Raw genomic sequence first — 27,192 nt, 5'->3', positions numbered from 1 at the left:
ATACTGAAGATAGGCGAGGTACAAGGGAGTAGGCAGAAGCAAAGTCGGACGTAGCAGAAGGTCGGGGGCAGGCGGCAAGGTTCGTAGTCAGGGGAGATAGCAAAGTTCTGGTACACAGGGTATAAACACACAAAAACGCTTTCACTAGGCTCTAGGGCAACAAGATCCGGCAAGGGAGTGCAAGGGAGGAGACTAGATATAAGGAGGGAACAGGTGGGAACCAATTAAGCTAATTGGGCCAGGCACCAATCATTGGTGCACTGGCCCTTTAAGTCTCAGGGAGCTGGCGCGCGCGCGCCCTAGAGAGCGGAGCCGCGCGCGCCAGCACATGACCGCAGGAGACGGGAACGGGTAAGTGACCTGGGATGCGATTCGCGAGCGGGCGCGTCCCGCTGTGCGAATCGCATCCCCAACGGCCATGAGAGAGCAGCGCTCCCGGTCAGCGGGACTGACCGGGGAGCTGCAGGGAAAGAGACGCCGTGAGCGCTCCGGGGAGGAGCGGGGACCCGGAGCGCTAGGCGTAACAGTACCCCCCCCCTTAGGTCTCCCCTTCTCTTTATCGGGTAACTGCCTCCCCTGGGATGAGGACACCGGGAAAGGATGGAGGGATTCCTCAACGGCAGGCAGAACCGCAGGAGTAGGAATGGGGAGAGAGGGCAGAGGGCGGGACCTGGCACGGGGCAGTGTGACACCAGGAGGAGGGCCATGAGGGGACACAGAAGCTTGCCTGATGGAACTGGGAGGGGGGGAGGGGCATTTCCTGTGGCAGGCAGAGTCCTTAATGACCTTAGGGGGACCAGATACAGGAGGAACCACAGAGTTACGGCAAGGGTTACTGGGAACCGGTTTTAGACAGTTCTTGGAACAAGAGGACCCCCAACTCTTGATCTCCCCAGTGGACCAATCCAGGGTTGGGGAATGAAGTTGAAGCCAGGGAAGTCCAAGGAGAATTTCCGAGGTGCAATTGGGGAGGACCAAAAGTTCAATCCTCTCGTGGTGAGATCCGATGCTCATAAGAAGGGGCTCCGTGCGGAAACGTATGGTACAGTCCAACCTGGCTCCGTTGACCGCGGAGATGCGGAGTGGCTTGACAAGACGGGTCACCGGAATATGGAATTTATTCACAAAGGACTCCCGAATAAAATTTCCAGAAGCTCCAGAGTCCAGACAGGCCACGGCTGAGAGGGGAGAGCTGGCTGAAGTGGAAATCCGAACAGGTACCGTGAGACGTGGAGAAGCCGACTTGGCATCAAGAGACGCCACACCCACGAGAGCTGAGTGTGAGCGTGCGTTTCCCAGACGTGGAGGACGGATTGGGCAATCCACCAGAAAATGTTCAGTACTGGCACAGTACAAACAAAGATTCTCTTCCTTACGGCGATTCCTCTCTTCCAGGGTCAGGCGAGACCGATCCACTTGCATGGCCTCCTCGGCGGGAGGCCTAGGCGCAGATTGCAGTGGAGACTGTGGGAGAGGTGGCCAGAGATCTAAGTCTTTTTCCTGGCGGAGCTCTTGATGCCTCTCAGAAAAACGCATGTCAATGCGAGTGGCTAGATGAATGAGTTCATGCAGGCTAGCAGGAGTCTCTCGTGCGGCCAGAACATCTTTAATGTTGCTGGATAGGCCTTTTTTAAAGGTCGCGCAGAGAGCCTCATTATTCCAGGAAAGTTCAGAAGCAAGAGTACGGAATTGTATGGCGTACTCGCCAACGGAGGAATTACCCTGGACCAGGTTCAGCAGGGCAGTCTCAGCAGAAGAGGCTCGGGCAGGTTCCTCAAAGACACTTCGAATTTCCGAGAAGAAGGAGTGTACAGAGGCAGTGACGGGGTCATCACGGTCCCAGAGCGGTGTGGCCCATGACAGGGCTTTTCCAGACAGAAGGCTGACTACGAAAGCCACCTTAGACCTTTCAGTAGGAAACTGATCCGACATCATCTCCAGATGCAGGGAACATTGGGAAAGAAAGCCACGGCAAAACTTAGAGTCCCCATTAAATTTGTCCGGCAAAGACAGGCGGAGGCTAGGAGTGGCCACTCGCTGCGGAAGAGGTGCAGGAGCTGGCGGAGGAGATGGTTGCTGCTGCTGTAGCTGAGACTGAATCTGCTGTAGCTGCGACTGGAGTTGCTGAGTCATGGTGGTCAAGTACGACAGCTGGTGATCTTGTTGGGCAATCTGTCGGGCTTGCTGGGCGACCAGTGTGGGGAGGTCGGCGACAACAGGCAGAGGAACTTCAGCGGGATCCATGGCCGGATCTACTGTCACGATGCCGGCTGGCAGGTAGTGGATCCTCTGTGCCAGAGAGGGATAGCGAGGACCGTGCTAGTGGACCGGTTCTAAGACACTACTGGTTTTCACCAGAGCCCGCCGCAAAGCGGGATGGTCTTGCTGCGGCGGTAGTGACCAGGTCGTATCCACTAGCAACGGCTCACCTCTCTGGCTGCTGAAGATACTGAAGATAGGCGAGGTACAAGGGAGTAGGCAGAAGCAAAGTCGGACGTAGCAGAAGGTCGGGGGCAGGCGGCAAGGTTCGTAGTCAGGGGAGATAGCAAAGTTCTGGTACACAGGGTATAAACACACAAAAACGCTTTCACTAGGCTCTAGGGCAACAAGATCCGGCAAGGGAGTGCAAGGGAGGAGACTAGATATAAGGAGGGAACAGGTGGGAACCAATTAAGCTAATTGGGCCAGGCACCAATCATTGGTGCACTGGCCCTTTAAGTCTCAGGGAGCTGGCGCGCGCGCGCCCTAGAGAGCGGAGCCGCGCGCGCCAGCACATGACCGCAGGAGACGGGAACGGGTAAGTGACCTGGGATGCGATTCGCGAGCGGGCGCGTCCCGCTGTGCGAATCGCATCCCCAACGGCCATGAGAGAGCAGCGCTCCCGGTCAGCGGGACTGACCGGGGAGCTGCAGGGAAAGAGACGCCGTGAGCGCTCCGGGGAGGAGCGGGGACCCGGAGCGCTAGGCGTAACAGCAAGCACATGGAGGGCTGTGCGGCCCACCAAAGAAATGTTGCAGGTAGCAGAACGTTCTCCATGGCGTCTACAGACTCTGTCACGTCTGTCACATGTGCTTAGTATGAACCTGCTTTCATTTGTGAAAAGCACATTCATCAGTGGCGAATTTTTCAATCTTGGTGTTCTCTGGCAAATGCCAAACGTCCTGTACGGTGTTGGGCTGTAAGCACAACCCCCACCTGTGGATGTCGGGCCCTTATACCACCCTCATGGAGTCCGGATTGTTGCCCTCCTACGGCCTCCTCCACATCTACTGATGTACTGGCCTGTCTCCGGGTAGCACCTCCATGCTCTGGACACCATGCTGACCGACACAGCAAACCTTCTTGCCACAGCTCACATTGATGTGCCATCCTGGATGAGCTGCACTACTTGAGCCACTTGTGTGGGTTGTAGACTCCGTCTCATGCTACCACTAGAGTGAAAGCACTGCCAGCATTCAAAAGTGACCAAAACATCAACCAGGAAGCATAGGAACTGAGAAGTGGTCTGTGGTCACCACCTGCAGAACCCCTCCTTTATTGGGGGTGCCTTGCTAATTGCCTACAATTTCTTCCTGTTGTCTGTTCCATTTGCACAACAGCATGTGAAATTGATTGTCAATCAGTGTTGCTTCCTGAGTGGACAGTGTGATTTCACAGAAGTGTGATTGACTTGGAGTTACATTGTGTTGTTTAAGTGTTCCCTTTATTTTTTTGAGCAGTGTATATATGTATATACTGTATGTAAATATGGATGTTGGGGAAAGTCCTTATTCAGTATAAAGTATCCCTAAAAGAGGTTTCATGCTGACGTACTATGGACACATTTTTGCATTGGAATTACAGCCACAACATAACATGTTACAGAATCCTTCCTTCTATCTTCTCTGAACCTCAGCTCTCTCCCATCGTATTCATTTCAGAATGTCCTCCGTCTTATATTTTTACACAATATTTGCATTTCCAATTACAAAGGTGTGCTTTGCCGACATGGCCCACATTGTACATCACACCGTTTCTTCTTTTTCTGTATGTTCTCTGCATGTAACGGATGTAGCAGAGCTGAGGTTTTCTTTTTGCCGCAGGTAAATCAGCAGCATTAACTTAGCCCAGATAATTATTACAATGCACAAGTGATATGGCTCCAGGTATGAATGACAAATTCAGCTCGGTTTCCTTGGTATAAATTGGGTTCAGTGGAGCTTTTGATGCGCTCCTGCCAGAAACAAATCCCCTATTGTTTGGACTCATCGTACACAATACGCAGAGCCGCCTCCAGTCCATGGCTATAACATTTGCTTCTGTACGGACAAATTCTGATCCAAACAGCTGCAGACAGCGATTAATCCTCCCGGTATATCCACAGTGACAGTGTAAAGGAGAAGTAATAATGCAGACAAACACTGGTAGCTCTGGGGGATTTCTCCTGTGTAAAGTGAGGGAAGAAGATGATGTCACTGACCCACATCACATCTCTCTGTCCCTATATGTAATGTCATTGATATGCTCTATGGGTAAATAGATAGACAGCCAAACCTGCAAAAAGTATTAACTAGAAAAGAACAGTCCTCATAACGGTACTGAAATCGTGGGATTATGCACATACATACTGCTGGGCATTCCTCTGGTAGCTACGAACTTAGTCACACAGTCCCCAGGTTTTTTAGTAATGCACAGTCCCTATTTCACCACCCTTTTCCCCTCGAATTTTCCATTGCAACAATTCCATAGTGTAAATGGGACTACAGAAAACCTATACACACCATTGTTAGATCCATGCAGCAGAAATTCTGTAATGTGAACATACCCTAAGATGCCAAGGTATTTTCTAAGGAGTTTAACAGTGGTAGGTAAAGATGGATTGCTATGCAATTATACTTTAGGTTAGTGTTTCCTAACCAGGGTGCCTCCAGGTTTTAAGAAACTACAACTCCCAGAATGCCTGGACAGCCAAAGGCTGCCCAGGCATGCTGTGAGTTGTAGTTTTGCAACTAAAAAAATTGCTTCTTTCTCCTGTTATTAAGCTTTTTTCCTCTCTATTTCTCTCCTGTAAAACTTAATTCCACTCTGAAAATCAGCTCAACTTTGTCCTATATCTGCAAGACAAGCAATACAAGTCTATGAAGGGGGTTGAGAGGGGAGGAAGAAGCTCTGCCAACCAGCATTGGGAGAACTTCAAATTAGAAATGAAGCTAGCAAGGCAGAAATCTGCAAACAAATACAATAAACAAGTACCGTATTTATCGGGGTATACCACGCACCGGCCTATAACACGCACCCTCATTTTACCATGGATATTTGGGTAAAAAAAGTTTTTTACCCAAATATCCATGGTAAAATGAGGGTGCGTGTGTGCGTGTGTATACCCCGATACACCCCCAGGAAAGGCAGGGGGAGAGGGCCGTCGCTGCCCGCTTCTCTCCCCCTGCCTTTCCTGGGGTCTAGAGCCCTGCTGCCGGCCCTTCTCTCCCCCTGGCTATCGGCGCCGCTGCTCGTTCTGTCCCCCTGACTATCCCTGTCCCCCATTGCCGGCGCCGATAGCCAGGGGGAGAGAATCGGCGCCGACAGCCAGGGGGAGAGAAGGGGCAGCGGCACCCATTGCCGGCGCCGCTGCCCCGTTGCCTCCCCCCATCCCCGGTGGCATAATTACCTGTTGCCGGGGTCGGGTCCGCGCTGCTTCAGGCCTCTGGCGTGCGTCCCCTGCGTCGTTGCTATGCGCTGCACGGCGCGGCGCATGACGTCAGGGGGACAGAACGGGCAGCGGCGCCGATAGCCAGGGGGAGAGAAGGGCCGGCAGCAGGGCTCTAGACCCCAGGAAAGGCAGGGGGAGAGAAGCGGACAGCGACGGCCTCTCTCCCCCTGCCTTTCCTGGGGGTGTATCGTCGTATAACACGCACATAGACTTTAGGCTAAAAATGTTAGCCTAAAAAGTGCGTGTTATACGCCGATAAATACGGTAATGAAAAAAAAATTCTGTCAAATGGTGAAAGGTGTAAACTTTAGATGCAAATAAGAAACAAAAAACAAATGTGTAATTGCTAGTTTTTTTTATTTATTTCTTAACAAAAAAGGTTAGAGGGGTACTCTGCTACTCAGCGTTTGGAACAAACTGTTCCGAACGCTGGAGCCGAGAGCTCGTGACGTCATAGCCCCGCCCCTCATGATGGCATGTCTGCCCCCTCAATGCAAGTCTATGGGAAGGCGGGGCATGACGTCATGAGGGGGTGGGGAGTGACGTCATGAGGGGGCGGGCTATGACATCACAAGCTCCCGGCTCCAGCATTTGGAACAGTTTGTTCCAAATGTTGAGCAGCGGAGTACTCTTTTAATGAAAATGAACCAGTAAGTTTTATGTTCCCATAACGGTCGCTCTATAAAAAAAAATGATTCTGCAAAAAAGAAGAAGCTTTAAAGTTATGGTTCTTAGAATTATAAAAATGTAAAAGTGAAAAGAAAAATCGCTTTATTCTGAAGGGTCAAAACAAGTGTGTCCTGAAGGGGTTAATGATATACTTTACATCAAAAATTTCCTTTGTTATTTCCGTTTCAGTGATTTTCAGGCCGCTTCTCAGACCTTGCAGAAATTCAAAAGGATTGGGAAAAAAATTGACTTTATTAAACTTAATTAAATGAATCTCGCTCCCTTGTAGATAATTAATAATCTCAAAAGCAGCTGCGGAGCAAAGGAGCCGACTAAACTTTATGACTTTAATTGACAATTTCCTTTTGTGAAATATCGTACGGGAGGACGGGGATCTCATGTGAAGCTGATTCGCTTTGCCATTATGATCTCACCTAGAGCCATACAGGAATGTCCTGGGCTTCGCTGTAAATTACTCTATTCCCAAAGGAGGTTTACGATGACAGATGCAATAAACTACATGTTACGTTATAGCAAAGACACAACCACGGTGGATAGATTAGCTTTAAAAGAGTCTAAGGTGACCGTGCATCACCAAAAAGAGTCTAAAGTGGTTGATTTCTAGACTCTTCTCTTACTGGTCCACCAACCACTATCAACCACGGAAGCTTTAAATGATTCACTCTCCACACTTGTAGACCTACTGTATAGACTGCATGTGAAGGTCACGAGTAAAGCCTGGAAGGCCTACCTATGCAGCAAGTGTCCATGAGGGCAACCCCCATACCTTTAGTCATTTTACAAAGTAGTAAATTATGACTCTGAATAAAACATATGCAAACCCCTGACATGGACAAAATCTTCTTATCATATATACCGGTGATTTGTTGTTAATAGGGCTGTCCTAGGAAGATAACCTCACGTCATTTATCAAATTTGGACAAATGGACAAAGGGGGGTCTTCAGGATGGAGATCTGCTCGAGAGTAGTTCCCCTTCCAACAAACTCAAGCCATCAATGTATTACAAGGATGGCAATTCATCTCATAGGCCCCCATTTAATACAACATTGTATAGCTAAAGAACGGCTCCCCTGTCAAAATAAACTGTTTAATAGGAATGATGATTCTAATATGAAAGAGGTATTTGAAGAAAACACTGACCTTCTATGGTTTACTAATTGTTTGGCTGGCGGCTGCTTTGCTTAATATCTTAAATTTTAGATCTTGAATGTTGGTATCTCTCCTGTGACAGGTCTTACTTCTTTGGTCTTCAGAGCCCTTTAACAGGTTCCAAGTAAAATTATTTATGCATATGTATTTCTTTGAAGTAGCCATATTGGTTCTAGGCACACTTTGCTACTATACTTCAATGTCTCAGCCTGTGAGGACATTGTGCATAAATGATAAGAAACCCATATTAAAAGATTAAAATCCTTAAGGCCTTTAACCTTTCTTTCCTTTGTACGTATGACTGTTCTCCCTGAATATTCAGTAATGTCTGCTGGTTATAATGTCTGCGCAGGATGAAACCTCTCTTGAGGATGAGCAATGGTGCCAACCTCACCTAGGTTTCCTCTTTATGGGTCACACTGTAGCCCCGGGGCTACTCATATGGTGCTCAACACTGCCTTGTCACTTACTTTTTAGCTGCTAAAAGCCAAGTAAGGCTGCCTTCACACCTTGTTTTCAGCCTACAGTTGCCCGATCAGGCTGGGGGAGGGGAAAACCAGGTGATCCCATTCCCCAGCTGGACCGGCGCATAAATCCATTTACTGTAATGAGCCGACCGGAATCAAACGGTAGTAATTTTTGACCCCTATGCAGTTTCCTGACCAGACTTAAAACCGTAGCATACTACGGTTTTAGGTCAAGTCACAAAACTGGATACGGGTCAAAACTTAGTGCTGGATCCAGCTGGGGGAGGCGAAAACCAGGTGCTCCCGTACCCCAGCGGGATCCAGCAACTGTAGGCTGAAAACAAGGTGTGAATGCAGCCTAAGACTGGGTTCACATCACGTTTTTGCAATACAGTTCCTGTATCAGGTTTTTGATTTTTTAAAAATTCCTCAAAACCTGACTAAACTGTATCAAAACGTGTGTACAAATTTTAATCCGTATACGGTTTGAAAAATGATGTCCGGTTGCATCCATTTTTTTAAGAAGAAAAAGAGTATACTTTTTAACTTTTCACTCCATTATGAATAAGAATAAACTGCAAAGTCAAAAACCGTATTGTGAAAACCGTATGGAACCGTAAGCACATACGGTTCTGTACGGTTCCCATTGACTCCCATGTTTAAAAAAAAGTATACATTTCAATACGGTTTTTCACTCGGACCAAAAACGGTGGTAGGCTACGGTTTTGGATACGGGAAAAAGACTTACAAAACTGTACAGGATGCAAAACAGACACAGCCGGATGCATCTTTTGGCATACGGTTTTCAATGGAGGGTCAATGCATACGGGTGCGTACGGTTAATACGGTTCCGTACGGTTTTCAAATTGAAAATATATACGGGAACTGTATTGCCTAATTGCAAAGATTTCAAAGTTATAGAGAAGTATCTTTAAAGTGGGGAAAGTCTCCTTAAACTGAGGACTAGACATTATTACACTGAAGAGTAATGTCTGGTCAGAAAGATTACTTAGGGGACGGCTTAGGGGAGACCTAATAACTATGTATAAATATATCAGTGGACCTTACAGAGATCTCTCCCATGATCTATTTATACCGAGGACTTGTTACGCCGAGCGCTCCGGGTCCCCGCTCCTCCCCGGAGCGCTCGCTTCACTCCCTCCGCTGCAGCGCTCCGGTCACGTCCTCTGACCCGGGGCGCTGCGATCCCGCTGCCAGCCGGGATGCGATTCGCGATGCGGGTAGCGCCCGCTCGCGATGCGCACCCCGGCTCCCCTACCTGACTCGCTCCCCGTCTGTTCTGTCCCGGCGCGCGCGGCCCCGCTCCCTAGGGCGCGCGCGCGCCGGGTCTCTGCGATTTAAAGGGCCACTGCGCCGCTGATTGGCGCAGTGGTTCCAATTAGGGTAATCACCTGTGCACTTCCCTATATTACCTCACTTCCCTTGCACTCCCTTGCCGGATCTTGTTGCCTTAGTGCCAGTGAAAGCGTTCCTTGTGTGTTCCTTGCCTGTGTTTCCAGACCTTCTGCCGTTGCCCCTGACTACGATCCTTGCTGCCTGCCCCGACCTTCTGCTACGTCCGACCTTGCTTCTGCCTACTCCCTTGTACCGCGCCTATCTTCAGCAGCCAGAGAGGTGAGCCGTTGCTAGTGGATACGACCTGGTCACTACCGCCGCAGCAAGACCATCCCGCTTTGCGGCGGGCTCTGGTGAAAACCAGTAGTGGCTTAGAACCGGTCCACTAGCACGGTCCACGCCAATCCCTCTCTGGCACAGAGGGTCCACTACCTGCCAGCCGGCATCGTGACAGTAGATCCGGCCATGGATCCCGCTGAAGTTCCTCTGCCAGTTGTCGCTGACCTCACCACGGTGGTCGCCCAGCAGTCACAACAGATAGCGCAACAAGGCCAACAGCTGTCTCAACTGACCGTTATGCTACAACAGTTACTACCACAGCTTCAGCAGTCATCTCCTCCGCCAGCTCCTGCACCTCCTCCGCAGCGAGTGGCCGCTCCTGGGATACGCTTATCCTTGCCGGATAAATTTGATGGGGACTCTAAGTTTTGCCGTGGCTTTCTTTCCCAATGTTCCCTGCATCTGGAGATGATGTCGGACCTGTTTCCCACTGAAAGGTCTAAGGTGGCTTTCGTAGTCAGTCTTCTGTCCGGAAAAGCCCTGTCATGGGCCACACCGCTCTGGGACCGCAATGACCCCGTCACTGCCTCTGTACACTCCTTCTTCTCGGAAATCCGAAGTGTCTTTGAGGAACCTGCCCGAGCCTCTTCTGCTGAGACTGCCCTGTTGAACCTGGTCCAGGGTAATTCTTCCGTTGGCGAGTATGCCGTACAGTTCCGTACACTTGCTTCAGAATTGTCCTGGAATAATGAGGCCCTCTGCGCGACCTTCAAAAAAGGCCTATCCAGCAACATTAAAGATGTTCTGGCCGCACGAGAAATTCCTGCTAATCTACATGAACTTATTCACCTAGCCACTCGCATTGACATGCGTTTTTCTGAAAGGCGTCAGGAACTCCGCCAAGATATGGACTCTGTTCGCACGAGGCGTTTCGTCTCCTCGGCTCCTCTCTCCTCTGGTCCCCTGCAATCTGTTCCTGTGCCTCCCGCCGTGGAGGCTATGCAGGTCGACCGGTCTCGCCTGACACCTCAAGAGAGGACACGACGCCGTATGGAGAACCTCTGCCTGTACTGTGCTAGTACCGAACACTTCCTGAGGGATTGTCCTATCCGTCCTCCCCGCCTGGAAAGACGTACGCTGACTCCGCACAAAGGTGAGACAGTCCTTGATGTCTTCTCTGCTTCTCCACGTCTTACTGTGCCTGTGCGGATGTCTGCCTCTGCCTTCTCCTTCTCTACGGTGGCCTTCTTGGACTCTGGATCTGCAGGAAATTTTATTTTGGCCTCTCTCGTCTACAGGTTCAACATCCCGGTGACCAGTCTTGCCAGACCCCTCTACATCAATTGTGTAAATAATGAAAGATTGGACTGTACCATACGTTTCCGCACGGAGCCCCTTCTTATGAGCATCGGAGCTCATCATGAGAGGATTGAACTTTTGGTCCTCCCCAATTGCACCTCAGAAATTCTCCTTGGACTTCCCTGGCTTCAACTTCATTCCCCAACCCTGGATTGGTCCACTGGGGAGATCAAGAGTTGGGGGTCCTCTTGTTCCAAGAACTGTCTAAAACCGGTTCCCAGTAACCCTTGCCGTAACTCTGTGGTTCCTCCAGTAACCGGTCTCCCTAAGGCCTATATGGACTTCGCGGATGTTTTCTGCAAAAAACAAGCTGAGACTCTACCTCCTCACAGGCCTTATGATTGCCCTATCGACCTCCTCCCGGGCACTACTCCACCCCGGGGCAGAATTTATCCTCTCTCTGCCCCAGAGACTCTTGCCATGTCCGAATACGTCCAGGAGAATCTAAAAAAGGGCTTTATCCGTAAATCCTCCTCTCCTGCCGGAGCCGGATTTTTCTTTGTGTCCAAAAAAGATGGCTCCCTACGTCCTTGCATTGACTACCGCGGTCTTAATAAAATCACGGTTAAGAACCGCTACCCCTTACCCCTCATCTCTGAACTCTTTGATCGCCTCCAAGGTGCCCACATCTTCACTAAATTGGACTTAAGAGGCGCCTATAACCTCATCCGCATCAGAGAGGGGGACGAGTGGAAAACGGCATTTAACACCAGAGATGGACACTTTGAGTATCTGGTCATGCCCTTTGGACTGTGCAATGCCCCTGCCGTCTTCCAAGACTTTGTCAATGAAATTTTTCGTGATCTGTTATACTCCTGTGTTGTTGTATATCTGGACGATATCCTAATTTTTTCTGCCAATCTAGAAGAACACCGCCAGCATGTCCGTATGGTTCTTCAGAGACTTCGTGACAACCAACTCTATGCCAAAATTGAGAAATGTCTGTTTGAATGCCAATCTCTTCCTTTTCTAGGATATTTGGTCTCTGGCCAGGGACTACAGATGGATCCAGACAAACTCTCTGCCGTCTTAGATTGGCCACGCCCCTCCGGACTCCGTGCTATCCAACGCTTTTTGGGGTTCGCCAATTATTACAGGCAATTTATTCCACATTTTTCTACCATTGTGGCTCCTATCGTGGCTTTAACCCAAAAAAATGCTGATCCCAAGTCCTGGCCTCCTCAAGCAGAAGACGCCTTTAAACGACTCAAGTCTGCCTTTTCTTCGGCTCCCGTGCTCTCCAGACCTGACCCTTCCAAACCCTTCCTATTGGAGGTTGATGCCTCCTCAGTGGGAGCTGGAGCTGTTCTTCTACAAAAAAATTCTTCCGGGCATGCTGTCACTTGTGGTTTTTTCTCTAGGACCTTCTCTCCAGCGGAGAGGAACTACTCCATCGGGGATCGAGAGCTTCTAGCCATTAAATTAGCACTTGAGGAATGGAGGCATCTGCTGGAGGGATCAAGATTTCCTGTTATTATCTACACCGACCACAAGAACCTCTCCTACCTCCAGTCTGCCCAACGGCTGAATCCTCGCCAGGCCCGGTGGTCTCTGTTCTTTGCCCGATTTAATTTTGAGATTCACTTTCGTCCTGCCGATAAGAACATTAGGGCCGATGCTCTCTCTCGTTCCTCGGATGCCTCAGAAGTTGATCTCCCTCCGCAACACATCATTCCACCTGACTGCCTGATCTCCACTTCTCCTGCCTCCATCAGGCAGACTCCTCCAGGAAAGACCTTTGTTTCTCCACGCCAACGCCTCGGAATCCTCAAATGGGGTCACTCCTCCCATCTCGCAGGTCATGCGGGCATCAAGAAATCTGTGCAACTCATCTCCCGCTTCTATTGGTGGCCGACTCTGGAGACGGATGTTGGGGACTTTGTGCGAGCCTGCACTATCTGTGCCCGGGATAAGACTCCTCGCCAGAAGCCCGCTGGTTTTCTTCATCCTCTGCCTGTCCCCGAACAGCCTTGGTCTCTGATTGGTATGGATTTTATTACTGATTTACCCCCTTCCCGTGGCAACACTGTTATTTGGGTGGTCGTTGATCGATTCTCCAAAATGGCACATTTCATCCCTCTTCCTGGTCTTCCTTCTGCGCCTCAGTTGGCTAAACAATTTTTTGTACACATTTTTCGTCTTCACGGGTTGCCTACGCAGATTGTCTCGGATAGAGGTGTCCAATTCGTGTCTAAATTCTGGAGGGCTCTCTGTAAACAACTCAAGATTAAATTAAATTTTTCCTCTGCATATCATCCCCAGTCCAATGGACAAGTAGAAAGAATTAACCAGATCTTGGGTGATTATTTGCGACATTTTGTTTCCTCCCGCCAGGATGACTGGGCAGATCTCCTTCCATGGGCCGAATTCTCGTATAACTTCAGGGTCTCTGAATCTTCCTCCAAATCCCCATTTTTCGTGGTGTACGGCCGTCACCCTCTTCCCCCCCTCCCTACCCCCTTGCCCTCTGGTCTGCCCGCTGTGGATGAAATTTCTCGTGACCTTTCCATTATATGGAGAGAGACCCAAAATTCTCTCTTACAGGCTTCTTCACGCATGAAGAGGTTCGCGGATAAGAAAAGAAGAGCTCCCCCCGTTTTTTCCCCTGGAGACAAGGTATGGCTCTCCGCTAAATATGTCCGCTTCCGTGTCCCTAGCTACAAGTTGGGACCACGCTATCTTGGTCCTTTCAAAATTTTGTGTCAAATTAATCCTGTCTCTTATAAACTTCTTCTTCCTCCTTCTCTTCGTATCCCTAATGCCTTTCACGTCTCTCTTCTCAAACCACTCATCCTCAACCGTTTTTCTCCCAAATCTGTTCCTCCCACTCCTGTTTCCGGCTCCTCGGACGTCTTCTCGGTCAAGGAAATTTTGGCTGCCAAAAAGGTCAGAGGGAAAATTTTTTTTTTAGTAGACTGGGAGGGTTGTGGTCCTGAAGAGAGATCCTGGGAACCTGAGGACAACATCCTTGACAAAAGTCTGCTCCTCAGGTTCTCAGGCTCCAAGAAGAGGGGGAGACCCAAGGGGGGGGGTACTGTTACGCCGAGCGCTCCGGGTCCCCGCTCCTCCCCGGAGCGCTCGCTTCACTCCCTCCGCTGCAGCGCTCCGGTCACGTCCTCTGACCCGGGGCGCTGCGATCCCGCTGCCAGCCGGGATGCGATTCGCGATGCGGGTAGCGCCCGCTCGCGATGCGCACCCCGGCTCCCCTACCTGACTCGCTCCCCGTCTGTTCTGTCCCGGCGCGCGCGGCCCCGCTCCCTAGGGCGCGCGCGCGCCGGGTCTCTGCGATTTAAAGGGCCACTGCGCCGCTGATTGGCGCAGTGGTTCCAATTAGGGTAATCACCTGTGCACTTCCCTATATTACCTCACTTCCCTTGCACTCCCTTGCCGGATCTTGTTGCCTTAGTGCCAGTGAAAGCGTTCCTTGTGTGTTCCTTGCCTGTGTTTCCAGACCTTCTGCCGTTGCCCCTGACTACGATCCTTGCTGCCTGCCCCGACCTTCTGCTACGTCCGACCTTGCTTCTGCCTACTCCCTTGTACCGCGCCTATCTTCAGCAGCCAGAGAGGTGAGCCGTTGCTAGTGGATACGACCTGGTCACTACCGCCGCAGCAAGACCATCCCGCTTTGCGGCGGGCTCTGGTGAAAACCAGTAGTGGCTTAGAACCGGTCCACTAGCACGGTCCACGCCAATCCCTCTCTGGCACAGAGGGTCCACTACCTGCCAGCCGGCATCGTGACAGGACTGTATCTATAATAAGGGGGCATCCTCTACGTTTAGAGGAAAGAAGGTTTCTACACCAGCACAGATGGGTGAGCAGTGAGACTCTTGAACTTTCTCCCGGAGGAGGTGGTCATGGTTAACTTGGTAAAATAATTTAAAAGGGGTCTGGATGCATTTTTGGAGAATAACAACATACAGGTTATGGATTCTAGATTTATAGGGACAGGACGTTGATCCAGGGATTTATTCTGACTGCCATATTTGGAGTTGGGAAGGAATTTTTACCTTGAGTATACATTTTTTTTTTTGCCTTCCTCTGGATCAACTCAGTGGGTACTTATTAGGGATATAGGTTGAACTTGATGGCCTCTGGTCTTTTTTCAACCTTATGAACTATGTTACTGATAAGGATGACCCTTATGTTTCTAATGACTGATCAGTATATTAATAGTGATATGCCATTGCTGATGCTGGAAAAATATATTTGTTACCTACCCTTAACCCATATACCCAGCTTCCTATCTGCTCGTGACTAAGATGGAGTCCTTGGGATGACGTCAGCAGGACCGAGATAAGGAGTAAAAAGACAAAATATCTGACGGACAGAGAACGCTGGAATTTCCCTGTAGAGGAACTTCTGCCAAGAAATTAATGGACGCTAGATATGCTAATATATATATGGACGCAATAATCAAACAACCAATCAAAATGTAACATGATGATTTTGACGTAATAACTAAACCTCCTCTTTTATCCAAATGTAAATGTTACGCCTAGCGCTCCGGGTCCCCGCTCCTCCCCGGAGCGCGTACGGCGTCTCTCTCTCCGCAGCGCCCCGGTCGGTCCCGCTGACCGGGAGCGCTGCCCTGTCATGGCCGTTGGGGATGCGATTCGCACAGCGGGACGCGCCCGCTCGCGAATCGCATCCCAGGTCACTTACCCGTTCCCGTCTCCTGCTGTCATGTGCTGGCGCGCGCGGCTCCGCTCTCTAGGGCGCGCGCGCGCCAGCTCCCTGAGATTTAAAGGGCCAGTGCACCAATGATTGGTGCCTGGCCCAATTAGCTTATTGTGTTCACCTGTTCCCTGGCTATATCTAGTCTCCTCCCTTGCACTCCCTGGCCGGATCTTGTTGCCTTAGTGCCTAGTGAAAGCGTTCCCTAGTCTGTTCCTAGTCCGTGTTCCTGACCTCCTGCCGTTGCCCCTGACTACGATCCTTGCCGCCTGCCCCCGACCTTCTGCTACGTCCGACCTTGCTTCTGCCTACTCCATTGTACCGCGCCTATCTTCAGCATCTTCAGCAGCCAGAGAGGTGAGCCGTTGCTAGTGGATACGACCTGGTCACTACCGCCGCAGCAAGACCATCCCGCTTTGCGGCGGGCTCTGGTGAAAACCTGTAGTGGCTTAGAACCGGTCCACTAGCGCGGTCCTCGCCATCCCTCTCTGGCACAGGGGATCCACTACCTGCCAGCCGGCATCGTGACAGTAGATCCGGCCATGGATCCCGCTGAAGTTCCTCTGTCAGTGGTCGCTGACCTCACCACGGTGGCCGCCCAGCAAGCCCGACTGATCGCCCTTCTAACCCGTCAGCTGTCGGAAATGTCCACCATTTCGCACCAACTTCAGTCGCAACTTCTCCAGCAATCTTCTCCTCCGCCAGCTCCTGCACCTCCTCCGCAGCGAGTGGCCACTCCTAGCCTCTGCCTGTCCTTGCCGGACAAATTTGATGGGGACTCTAAGTATTGCCGTGGCTTTCTTTCGCAATGTTCCCAGCACTTGGAGATGATGTCGGACCAGTTTCCTACTGAGAGGTCTATGGTGGCTTTCGTAGTCAGCCTTCTGTCTGGAAAAGCCCTGTCATGGGCCGCACCGCTCTGGGACCGCAATGACCCCGTCACTGCCTCTGTACACTCCTTCTTCTCGGAAATTCGAAGTGTCTTTGAGGAACCTGCCCGAGCTTCTTCAGCCGAGATTGCCCTGCTGAACCTGGCCCAGGGTGTTTCTTCCGTTGGCGAGTACGCCATTCAGTTCCGTGCTCTTGCTTACGAGTTGTCCTGGAATAGTGAGGTTCTCTGCGCGACCTTTAAAAAAGGCCTATCCAGCAACATTAAAGATGTTCTGGCCGCACGAGAGACTCCTGCTGACCTACATGAACTCATTCATCTTGCCACTCGCATTGACATGCGTTCTTCCGGATGGCGTCTGGAGCTTCGCCTGGATATGGACTTTGTTCGCACGAAGCGTTTTTTCTCCCCGGCTCCTCTCTCCTCTGGTCCTCTGCAATCTGTTCCTGTGCTTCCCGCCGCGGAGGCTATGCAAGTTGACCGGTCTCGCTTGACACCTCAAGAGAGGACACGATGCCGTATGGAGAACCTCTGCCTGTACTGTGCTAGTACCGAACACTTCCTAAGAGATTGTCCTATCCGTCCTCCCCGCCAGGAAAGACGTACGCTGACTCCGCACAAAGGTGAGACAGTCCTTGATGTCTACTCTGCTTCTCCACGTCTTACTGTGCCTGTGCGGATGTCTGCCTCTGCCTTCTCCTTCTCTACAGTGGCCTTCTTGGATTCCGGATCTGCAGGAAAATTTTTTTTGGCCTCTCTCATCAACAGGTTCTACGTTCCTGTGACCAGTCTCGCCAGACCCCTCTACATCTATTGTTTTTACAATAAAAGATTGGACTGTCTCGTTCGTTTCCACACAGAACCCCTCCTAATTTGCATCGGACCTCATCACGGAAAAATTGAATTTTTTTTCCTCAGGTTCTTTGGCCCCAAGAAGAGGGGGAGACCTAAGGGGGGGGGTACTGTTACGCCTAGCGCTCCGGGTCCCCGCTCCTCCCCGGAGCGCGTACGGCGTCTCTCTCTCCGCAGCGCCCCGGTCGGTCCCGCTGACCGGGAGCGCTGCCCTGTCATGGCCGTTGGGGATGCGATTCGCACAGCGGGACGCGCCCGCTCGCGAATCGCATCCCAGGTCACTTACCCGTTCCCGTCTCCTGCTGTCATGTGCTGGCGCGCGCGGCTCCGCTCTCTAGGGCGCGCGCGCGCCAGCTCCCTGAGATTTAAAGGGCCAGTGCACCAATGATTGGTGCCTGGCCCAATTAGCTTATTGTGTTCACCTGTTCCCTGGCTATATCTAGTCTCCTCCCTTGCACTCCCTGGCCGGATCTTGTTGCCTTAGTGCCTAGTGAAAGCGTTCCCTAGTCTGTTCCTAGTCCGTGTTCCTGACCTCCTGCCGTTGCCCCTGACTACGATCCTTGCCGCCTGCCCCCGACCTTCTGCTACGTCCGACCTTGCTTCTGCCTACTCCATTGTACCGCGCCTATCTTCAGCATCTTCAGCAGCCAGAGAGGTGAGCCGTTGCTAGTGGATACGACCTGGTCACTACCGCCGCAGCAAGACCATCCCGCTTTGCGGCGGGCTCTGGTGAAAACCTGTAGTGGCTTAGAACCGGTCCACTAGCGCGGTCCTCGCCATCCCTCTCTGGCACAGGGGATCCACTACCTGCCAGCCGGCATCGTGACAGTAAAAACTAAATGTACTTCCTGGATTAAACATAGCTAACTCTGGAAACTCTCATGAGAGCTCCTAGGGAACAGCTCTGAGTTTTCCTGCTGAAAAAGAGTTTATATCAACTGGTGTATATTTCTTATGTTGACAATCAGCAGTATACAGCAATGGTCAATCACATTTGAAAGCCTCACCTCAGACCATCCTTGACATTTCTATGTATCCATGATATGATTCAGTTTGCAACAGGCAACATTTTACACATTGAAACATTTATTACATAAATAAACTTTACATAAAATCAAATCATAATAATCGATATAAAAAACTTCTAATAAATGAGGTAGAGAATGACCAATCCATTCTTGTATATCATGATCATAGTTATTCTAGGTACTTACAGTTGAAGTCATAAGTTTCCAAACACTTGAAGCAAAAAAAACCTTATGTTTCTCCCTTTCACAGATTCCATGTCACGAAACTATAGTTTTAGCATGTTGTTTCAGATATCTACTTTGTACACAACACATACCAAATTTTCCAACTAATGTTTACAATTCAATCATTTTATATATAATCCAGTATAACAAATTGAAAGCTAGTCAGAGGGTTACATACACCAAGCTGGCTTAGGAAGCTTCTGCTAGATTACATTGTGTGAAGTGATTGGGTTCCGGCTTCTAAGGCCTACTTGTCTTTTTGCCGAAATTATGGGATAATCCAAAGAAAGTACCAAAGACATCAGGAAAAGTGTTCTAATGTAGACCTCCACAAGTCTGAAAATAACTCACAGGGATTAGAGATGAGCGAACTTACAGTAAATTTGATTCGTCACGAACTTCTCGGCTCGGCAGTTGATGTCTTATCCTGTGTAAATTTGTTCAGCTTTCAGGTGCTCCGGTGGGCTGGAAAAGGTGGATACATTCCTAGGAAAGAGTCTCCTAGGACTGTATCCACCTTTTCCAGCCCACGGGAGCACCTGAAAGCTGAACTAATTTATGCAGGAAAAGTCATCAACTGCCAAGCCGAGAAGTTCGTGACGAATCGAATTTACTGTAAGTTCGCTCATCTCTAACAGGGATGTACAGACACATGAAGGTGCCACCCTCACAAATGATAACATACAGGTCAACACTATGGGGGTACACAGCCATCATACCATTCAGGAAGGTGACGTGTTTTGTCTCCAAAAGATGAACGCACTATGGCGTGAAAAATATAGATCAATCCAAGGATGATAGCAAAGATGCTGGAGGACACTGGTGTAAAAATATCTATATCAACCTGAAAACATGTCCTTTATTGACAAGGCTGATCAGCAAGGTAGAAAATACTACTCAAAAACCACCATAAAAACAGCCAGGTTACTGTCTGCAACGGCACATGGGGACAAAGGGGGAGATTTATCAAAACCTGTCCAGAGGAAATGTTGCCCATAGCAACCAATCAGATTGCGTCTTTCATTTTTCAGAGGCCTTGTTAAAAATGAAAGAAGCAACCTGATTGGTTGCCATGGGCAACTGGGCAACTTTTCCTCTGGACAGGTTTTGATAAATCTCCCCCAAAGGTCTTACTTTTTGAAGCAATGTTTACTAGTCTGATGGAACAAAAAATTAAACATTTTGGACATAATGATCATGGTTGTGTATGGAAGAAAAAGGTGGAAGCTTGCAAGCCAAAAAACCTCATCTCAATCATGAAGCATGGAGGTGGCAGTATTATGTTGTGAGGTGTTCTGCTGTAGGAGATACTGGCACACAACACAAAATAGGTGGCATTATGAGAGAAAAAATATATGGAGATATTAAAGAAAAATCTCTTGACATCAGCCAGAAAGTTAAAGGGGTACTCCGGTGGAAAACATATATTTTTTTAAATCATCAGGTGCCAAAAAGTTCAACAGATTAGTAAATTATTGCTATTAAAAATCGTAATCCTTCCCGTACTTATTGGCTACTGAATACTACAGAGGAAATTCTTTTATTTTTGGATTTCTTTTCTGTCTGTCCACAGTGCTCTCTGCTGACACCTCTGTCCATTTTAGGAACTGTCCAGAGCAGTTATGGGGTTTTTCTCCTGCTCTGGACTTTCCTGACATGGACAGAGGTGCCAGCAGAAAGTACTGTGGACAGACAGAAAAGAAATCCAAAAAGAAATGAATTTCCTCTGTAGTATTCAGCAGCTAATAAGTACTGGAAGGAGTAATTTGCAAATCTGTTTAACTTTCTGGCACTAGATGATTTAAAAAAAATAAATAAATAAAGTTTTCCACCGGAGTACCCCTTTAAGGCATCGGAGCAAATGGGTCTTCCAAATGACCAAGTATACTTCCAAAGTTGTGGCAAAATGGCTAAAGGTCAACAATGTGAAAGTAATGGGACAGCCAAAACAAAGCCCTGACTACAGTGCCAAAGAAAGTTTAAGGGTGCGTTCGCACGCGCTGATTTTTTTGCGGGTTATCCGCTGCGTATTTGAAAGTGGGCGGGCTCTTCTCGGCTGTCCGCAGCAGATTTTCCGCGGTGGAATTTACGCTGTGGAAAATCCACCACAGTCCCTACTGACTTCAATGGGGCTTGCAGCGGATTTTCCGCAGTGTACATTCCGCCGCGGAAAATCTGCTGCGGACAGCCGGGAAGAGCCCGCCCACTTTCAAATACACAGCGGAAAAAGCGCTAAAAAATCTGCGAGTGTGAACGTACCCTAAGGGCAGAATTGACAAACTGTGTGTGTGCGAGCAAGGAGGCCTAATAGAGGCTTACAATCCTGACTCAATTACAGCAGTCCTGTCAGGAGAAATGGAACTTGTGGAAAGCTAAGTCAGACAATTCAAAGATAATGATACCAAATCTTACCCATGTGTATGTAGACTTCTGAGTCACCGAGAATGTAAAGCTAAAAACTAAAATATATTATTGTCTCTTGTATTATTCCGACATTTTACATTCTTGAAATAGAGTAATCCTAAGTAAATTCAACAAACCTGAATGGCCTAAGAGCCTGAATGTGTACTAGGATTAGGTGCCAGGCATGGGGAAAAACTACCATAGGAAAAGACCCTGTCATTCCAACAAAGACAGGCAATGGGGCAGCGGCACCGATAGCCAGGGGGAGAGAAGGGCCGGCAGCAGGGCTCTAGACCCCAGGACAGGCGGGGCAGAGAAGCCGGCAGCGCTGGCGGTCTCTGCACCTGCAAAGCCACTGCAGTTCATTGATTTAAAGCGCCCGCTTTAAATCACTGAACTGCAGCGGCTTATCGGCGTATAACACGCAGGTAGACTTTAGGCTAAAAATTTTAGCCTAAAAAGTGTGTGTTACACGCCGATAAATATGGTAATATTGTAACTTGAGGGACCACTGTATTACAGTAGTGAGCCTGACTGACAGTAGCCACTATCAGAATTGGGACCCTGTCTATTTAGCTGTGGGGCCCTCACATCAGACTATTAATTATTATATGATATAATATCAATGATTAGCGTGTAATAAAACTGCTTATTAAGTTAATATGCGCCAATTACAGGCTTTGTCGGAAAACATCTTCCTGATCAATGAAATCCTGTACATCATTTATCTCCCCGTTTCCCATAAAGCCATACAGAATCCTTAATTGGCCCCTACCTACAGAAGTTTTTCTCTTCACGTCAGCACAGCCCGTCCTTTGGATGTTACATTTCCTTGATACCTCGAAATGATTCTGCTGCAGATCCTGTCATTAGACATAAATGAAAGAAACATTGAGTCAATGTAGTCAATGTCTGTGCATTAACATTGGTCGACACCGAAATGGGAGCACAAATGTCTCAATAATGATAACTGCTGAAATGTATGCATTTTCATAAAATGTCAGAAGATTCTGCAAAATGCCAATTAGATCAAATGGAGATGGTGCTCCTCTGCAAAGCCCAATGTTAAGCGGTTAGGTGCTCCTTTTTTCCTATAACAACCCACATGTAGAACATTCTGGTGAATTGAGTTTTCAAAAATCCATTTTCCAATACCCTATTAGAGTATTCCATACATGGGGGTTTCCATGAGTAACAAAACACAGGGCATTTCACGCAGTTGAGGATGTAGTCACACTGCATTTATCATGTATAGTATATGCCCCAGGCACATGCTTAACACGTCCAGAGTCCCCTACTTGCCAAGAACATGCCCCGAATGTCCTTTTAGAGCTATACTTCAGGTGTTTTTCCAACTGTAAACCAAATGTGAGTAGAATATGAATGTTAAAGGGGTACTCCACCCCTGGCATCTTATCCCCTATCCAAAGGATAGGGGATAAGATGTTAGATCGCCGCGGTCCCGCTGCGGGGGACTCCGGGGATCGTCGCTGCGGCACCCCGCCATCATTACTGCACAGAGTTCACTCTGTGTGTAATGACGGGCGATACAGAGGCCGGAGCAGCGTGATGTCATGGCTCCGCCCCTCATGACATCACGGCCCGTCCCCTTAATGCAAGTCATGACAATGGGCGTGACGATCGCCACGCCCCCTCCCATAGACTTGTATTGACGAAGGCGGGCCGTGACGACACGAGGGCGGAGCCGTGACGTAACGATGATCCGGCCACTGTATTGCCCGTCATTACGTGCAGAGCGATCTCGCTCTGCGCAGTAATGATAGCGGGGTGCTGCAGCAGTGATCCCCGGGGTCCCCAGCAGTGGGACCCCGGCGATCTGACATCTTATCCCCTATCCTTTGGATAGGGTATAAGATGTCTAGGGGCGGAGTACCCCTTTAACAGCTGATGAATAAGGGTCAGATAGGTCCAGGAAACCTTACAAGTGAGACATTTTGGGACCTACATAAGTGTGAGAATCAAGGGTTAAAGTTTAACTCAGATGAAGCTCTGGTAACATAATATCTATTTAAATCTCCCAATAACTTTGTGGTCCAAAACGTACCCAAGACTACAGCGGATCAGGATACGGAATTGCCTGAAGTCCCATGCAAGCCTATGGGACTTTTGGCAAATCTGTATCCTGATCGGTGTAGTCTCAACTACAAAGTTGCCAGGAGATTTAAACAAATATCCTGCTGCCTGAGCATCATCAGAGTTACACTTTATAAATATATATAAATATGGCGTTCCAGTGCAGAAGCTTTGATGGGCACCAATATTTGACTGCTGCTGCCAAGCAGTGATCACATGCCATGCAATTGGCATCATGGCTCCCAATGATGAGTAGTGATGCCAGAAGTACTGCATGCAAAAAACTGAGGCTACTGGCCACAAGCAAACAAAGACTGGTGCACCCACTAGAACTTCTGGAACACAGTGGGATTGGAGAGGTGAGAAAAGGCTTTAAAGGGGTACTCCGCTGCTCAGCATTTGGAATAAACTGTTCCGAGCGCTGGAGCCGTCGCCGGGAGCTCGTGACATCATGGCCCCTCCCCCTCATGATATCACGTCCGCCCCCTCAATGCAAGTCTATGGAAGGGGGCGTGACAGTTGTCATGCCCCCTCCCACAGACTTGCATTGAGGGGGCGGGGCATGACATCATGGGGGGCATGGCTGTGACCTCATGAGCTCCCGGCACCGGCTCCAGCGTTTGGAACAGTTTGTTCCAAACGCTGAGCAGTGGAGTACCCCTTTAATGGTATTACATTTCTTTTGAGCCTTTCATTTATTTTATTTTTTTCAGAAGGTAGATAACACCTTTAAGTTCTGGCCTCTTTCATAAAGCAGTATTTTGGTCTGTATTTGGCATCAGAATTTGTTAGCCCAGACTAGATGAAATGCAAAATGAAAGAGATTCAAATCCTTCAATGATTCTATTTTTATTTATAGGTCCCACTCCTAGATTTTCTATGGAAACACAAAAAATGTATTCCCCTACTGTAGCCCCCAGGACAGTGTGGATGGCAAATATAATGAATAGTACTAACCAGATCCAGTTGTACTAAGAGCGCAATACCTTCCTCTAAATGTAGACTTGCTAAAATCCAGTGAGCAGCGTCTACGTCCGTCCCTGATTCTGCAGATGCCGGCTGGTATGATAAATTCCAGAAATAGGTGTAGAGTCGTTGTCTACGAAGTGGACATCAATAAAGCTCTTCTACCGGCAGAAGCGCCTTGTTGATACCCATCTTGTAGACTACAACCCATTTCCAGAACAACTTTCGCTTACATTTTTGATAACCTTACTTGGCTTACTTTGGCTCAAACTTTTGATAACCTTACTTCCACCTGTTTCTGCTGCTAAAAAACCATAGTGACATAAAAACCCACAGTGGTGGTGGTATGGTTATCTCTTTTAAATAGTCAAACTCAAGGGGTAGACAAATCCCTATGGATCATGTCCATAGACAAGCTGTAAGTACGTCAACAATCCCGCATCCCCCCACACGCTAACACTCTCAAAATCAATGCTAGGGACAATATTGCCATAGGCTTTCTATTAGAAAATCAGAAGACTGCTTGGGCTCTACTAATATATTTGATGACATCTTCTTTGAAGGTTTGTCCGCCCTTTACAACTCTTTTTTGTTCAAATATTGATCAGTTTTAGTTAGAAATTGATCATAGTATGTCTTACGGCAGGTATCTTCAGCAATTATGTGCAATGTGGGGGTGGGTGGTATTTCAACAGTGTGTGTTTAGTTCCCTGCAGCGCCACCACAGGGGAAATAAAGTATTGAATATTGGCCATTGAAATCAACCCACAATTAACAATATCCTTTAATGTCCTATAAGATAATGCAGTAGATTTTACTGCAGTCCTATGGACATCCACGGATCCAAAATTGTGATCAACATCCAAACTCAGCTCTGCTTCCCTGAGCCCAGTTACATCTGTATTGACTCATAATAAGGCTAATTCAATAGATGCCCATAGTGACTGTGTGTTTCCATAGTAATTAAAAGCAGATGTATTGACTTCCATTGAGTAAAAATATCCAACTGAGGTCAATGGGAGTATTCAAACATGAGGTTCCCAAATGTCCACTTCAGAGTGACGACTAATGAATTAGTCAGTGTCCAATTCACTGGGTTTACGGCCAAGGACTTGACATAAACCTTGACGCAACGTCGTTCCCATAGAATAATCTGATTTTACTAGCTCACACACAGATGTTGTAACACAGTCCGTATGATGAGGCAAAAGAAGGTCATCCCAACAAAAAAACTCACTCTCATCCCAGTGCTCGGCTCGAGTGCAGCTATGTAGTGCACATATTTATACCGTAATAATACACCATAGCAGTGTGCAGAGTGACCAGGAATAGAGATTTGGGACATAAATGGAAATTAGGTCACTTGTGTTTCCAACGCTTTGGGTTATGTATATTCTTTAGGAACAGACGGGTCATTGTTTTCTAAAGAGTTTTGCAGCTGAATATCATAGTTTATCCTTTTGTGGCATCACATTGTTAGGGAATGTAGAGGGAATTAACCACTTTAGATAATGAACTATAGACCTACCAACCTAGAGATCATTGAAATATCAGTGCGGATAATGACATTCATTGGGGCAACATGTATCTGGCGTCATTGGACTCCATTCTTTCATCTTTACTGTAATCTTTGACTCAAGATTTTTTAGAATGAATAGTCCTTTTACTTGTCACATTTGGACTGTATTTGTACTGTTTGTCCTTTATGCTGTATTCTAAGGCACTCTGGGGGTTACTGTAGTCTGTGGAGTGCTATCACAGTAATTCCTCTATGTGCACTATTATGCAGAGTTTTTATTGCACTGGTATATTGTCAGTATGTGGTACTATTAAAGGGGTACTCCGCTGCTCAGCCTTTGGAACAAACTGCTCCAAACGTTGGAGCCGGCGCCGGGAGCTTGTGACATCATAGCCCCGCCCCCTCATGACATCTCGCTCTGCCCCCTTAATGCAAGTCTATGGGAAGGGGCGTGACGGCCGTCACGCCCCCTCCCATAGACTTGCATTGAGGGGGTGGGGTGTGACATCACAAGGGGGAGGGGCTATGACATCACGAGCTCCCGGCGCCGACTCCAGCGTTTGGAACAGTTTGTTCCAAACGCTGAGCAGCGGAGTACCATTTTAAGTTGACAATAGAGTGGTATATATTATCACTATGTGTTACTACTACATTGGCAATACAGTGGTACAATATTACTATTTAATACTACTACATTGGCAATAGAACATTCAGACTGTGTGGCAGTACTACAGTATGTAGGCAATATATTTGACTGCCTTATCCATTTGACTCCCAAATAAAAAATTTCCTACAAAAAGTTCTGTATAATTTCCAACTATGTCGCTACAATGAAGTCATGAAAAGAAGTTTCTTTTATGCACAGACTGCGGGCACCTTGCCAGCAAACCTGCTGATGGACACTAAGGGCTCGTTCACACTGCCAGTAAAGGGAGCTCCGCCGGCAGAACAGTATTTGACCGGAGAAAATACTACATGTTCTATTTTTTCCCCCACTCCCAGACGGACCCCATTCCAGTCAATGGAAATGGGTGTCAGTTGTGTGCCGAACTGTTCTAGATCCGTTCGGGGCACAAAAAAGGTCAGAACACCATGGCAGTGTCAACTCAGCCTAAATCAGACTCCTCTGATATAACAAGAGATTTCTACTGAACTGAAGTTGTTAAAGGGGTACTCCAGTGAAAAACAATTTTTTTTTTTTTTTTTTTTTAAATCAACTGGTGCCAGAAAGTTAAACAGATTTGTAAATTACTTCTATTAAAAAATCTTAACCCTTCCGGTACTGCTGTATAATACAGAGGAAGTTCTTTTCTTTTTGAATTTTTTTCTGTCTGACCACAGTGCTCTCTGCTGACATCTCTGTCCATGTCAGGAACCAAAGGAGAGGTTTGCTTTGGGGGTTTGCTTCTGCTCTGGACAGTTCCTGACATGGACAGGGGTGTCAGCAGAGAGCACTGTGGTCAGACAGAAAATAAATATAAATAGGAAAGAACTTCCTGTGGATCATACAGCAGCTGATAAGTACAGGATGGGTTAAGATTTTTTAATAGAA

The 27,192-nt window shown here is 48.3% G+C and overlaps 1 protein-coding gene across 13 annotated transcripts in view; it reads right to left on the bottom strand.

Annotated features, from left to right (window-relative positions):
• The window catches only part of KLHL29 (kelch like family member 29), a 917,635-nt gene that overhangs the window by 623,589 nt on the left and 266,854 nt on the right, over positions 1 to 27,192 (bottom strand). For 9 of the 13 annotated variants that reach the window (XM_056564303.1, XM_056564322.1, XM_056564305.1 and 6 more), the window contains one exon: positions 21,837 to 21,924. The gene's annotated coding sequence lies outside the window, so the exon portion shown is untranslated. The remainder of the gene's footprint in view (positions 1 to 21,836; positions 21,925 to 27,192) is intronic. The other 4 variants (XM_056564304.1, XM_056564314.1, XM_056564316.1 and 1 more) reach the window with 1 other exon arrangement.

The sequence above is a fragment of the Hyla sarda genome, chromosome 3 (genome assembly GCF_029499605.1).
Source record: "Hyla sarda isolate aHylSar1 chromosome 3, aHylSar1.hap1, whole genome shotgun sequence".
NCBI lineage: Eukaryota > Metazoa > Chordata > Amphibia > Anura > Hylidae > Hyla > Hyla sarda.
Note: the sequence above shows the minus strand (reverse complement) of the source record. Positions and strands in the feature narration are given on the sequence as shown.